This window comes from Branchiostoma floridae, unplaced genomic scaffold (genome assembly GCF_000003815.2).
Source record: "Branchiostoma floridae strain S238N-H82 unplaced genomic scaffold, Bfl_VNyyK Sc7u5tJ_1593, whole genome shotgun sequence".
In the NCBI taxonomy this organism is placed as follows: domain Eukaryota; kingdom Metazoa; phylum Chordata; class Leptocardii; order Amphioxiformes; family Branchiostomatidae; genus Branchiostoma; species Branchiostoma floridae.
The window spans coordinates 401,131-403,579 of NW_023365785.1; positions in this window are offsets into that span (position 1 = coordinate 401,131).

Here is a 2,449-nt window from a genome sequence, read left to right on the forward strand (position 1 = left end):
TCATATCTCTTGAAGTAAGCACCCGATTTTGAAAGTGTTTGCAGTATACAACTCTGTACCAAGATACCTTTTCAATGATACCAAGTTTGACCGCCTAGAATACACTCTTAGCAATATTGCATTTAAGCACTACCCTAACCCTAACCCTAACCCTAACCCTAACCCTAACCCTAACCCTAACCCTAACCCTAACCCTAACCCTAGCGGTTAGTGCTTAAGTAATATCTCAGGAAGTAAGCACCCGATTTTGTAACGGTTTGCAGTTTACAGCTCTGTCATCATCGTTCGGCTGCAGCGCAGGCGACTGCAAGCTCTGTACCGACATTCCTTTTCAATGATACCATTTTTGACCGACTACAATACACTCTTAGCCGTATTGCATCTAAGCACTACCTTAAACCTAACCCTAATCTCAACCCTAACCCTAGCGGTTAGTGCTTAACTCATATCTCGGGAAGTAAGAACCCGATTTTAAAACAGTTTGTAGTTTACAGCTCTGTACCGACATTCCTTTTCAATGGTACCAAGTTTGACCGGCTAGAATACACTCTATGGCATACTGCCTCTCAGCACTACCCTAACCCTAAACCTAACCCTAACCCTAACCCTGCCCCTTCTCAACGATACCAAGTTTGACCGACCCTAGCCTGAACCCTAACTGTTAGGGTCTGAGTAGTCCTTAACTTATTGATTGATGAGAAATCACCAGATTTGGAAAGGTTTGGAAGAGACCTTAATGTTATAGGTGCTCAACTTTAAACACTCTTAACTCGACAACGATACAAGCAATCTGAAATCGAATTTTTACTTTTCAACTCGCCCCCAAGAGACCTTTCCAATGATACCATAGTTTGCCTATTTCAGACACTTTTTAAGTTTTTTTCAGTTTAGGTCACGTGTACAGGGACTTAACTTTAAACGCCCATAACTCGCTAATAATGCAAGCAATCTGAATACGGATTTCTGTGGATTTTCAACGCCACACCAAGAGACCTTTCCAATGGTACAATACTTTGCTTGTCTGAGACGCTTTTCCAAAATTAGTCTTGTAACAGCAATGCATACAATCTCAGAAAATCCTTTCACATGAAGTTTTCAGTTGACATCCTTTCAGGAAAAAGACCACTACAAGCATCTTATTTCTTATAAGTCTTACAAAGCTTCCAAATAATACTACACACAGAAAAATTGATCTATATGACATATCTTTATATTGCAGCTCCTTCAAAAGTTCTTCTGTTATATGTCAATGGTGTCCTTATTTGTGATGATAAGAATAACAAACAAAATGTAGTTACTGAACATGACTGTCTTCATAAGTTGCATCGGAAGAAAAGAAGTTAAAATCATTGTTACCTACCATCTGCAGCAGTGTAAGATAATGATATACTTTAAGCTATAACAATTTATCTGCCCTAAAACAAACGTTTTGGGCAGAGTTATCGTGTCCCATACATTAGCAATGGCACTTTTTTTAAACACTGTAACAGTGTGTAGGACGCTCAGAACGGCTCAGGAGGCCCTAAAACACACGTTTTGGGCAGAATTAGCGTGTCCCATACATTAGCAATGGCACTTTTTTTAAACACTGTAACAGTGTGTATGACGCTCAGAACGGCTCAGGAGGCCCTAAAACACACGTTTTGGGCAGAATGAGCGTGTCCCATACATTAGCAATGGCACTTTTTTAAACACTGTAACAGTGTGTATGACGCTCAGAACGGCTCAGGAGGCCCTAAAACACATGTTTTGGGCAAAATTAGCGTGTCCCATACATTAGCAATGACATTTTTTTAAACACCTTAACAGTGTGTATGACGCTCAGAACGGCTCAGGAGGCCCTAAAACACACGTTTTGGGCAGAATTAGCGTGTCCCATACATTACCAATGGCACTTTTTTTTAAACACTGTAACAGTGTGTATGACGCTCAGAACGGCTCAGGAGGCCCTAAAACACACGTTTTGGGCAGAATGAGCGTGCCCCATACATTAGCAATGGCACTTTTTTTAAACACTGTAACAGTGTGTATGACGCTCAGAACGGCTCAGGAGGCCCTAAAACACACGTTTTGGGCAGAATTAGCGTGTCTCATACATTAGCAATGGCACTTTTTTTTAAACACTGTAACAGTGTGTAGGACGCTCCGAACGGCTCAGAAAGCCTTAAAACACACGTTTTAGGCGGAAAAAACGTGTCCCATACATTAGCAATGCAATTTTTTTTCTGGGCACTGTAACAGTGTGTATGACGCTCCGAACGGCTCAGAAAGCTTTAAAACACACGTTTTAGGCCGAAAAAACGTGTCCCATACATTAGCAATGCAATTTTTTTCTGGGCACTGTAACAGTGTGTAGGACGCTCCGAACGGCTCAGAAAGCCTTAAAACACACGTTTTGGGCGGAAAAAACGTGTCCCATACATTAGCAATGCAATTTTTTTTCTGGGCA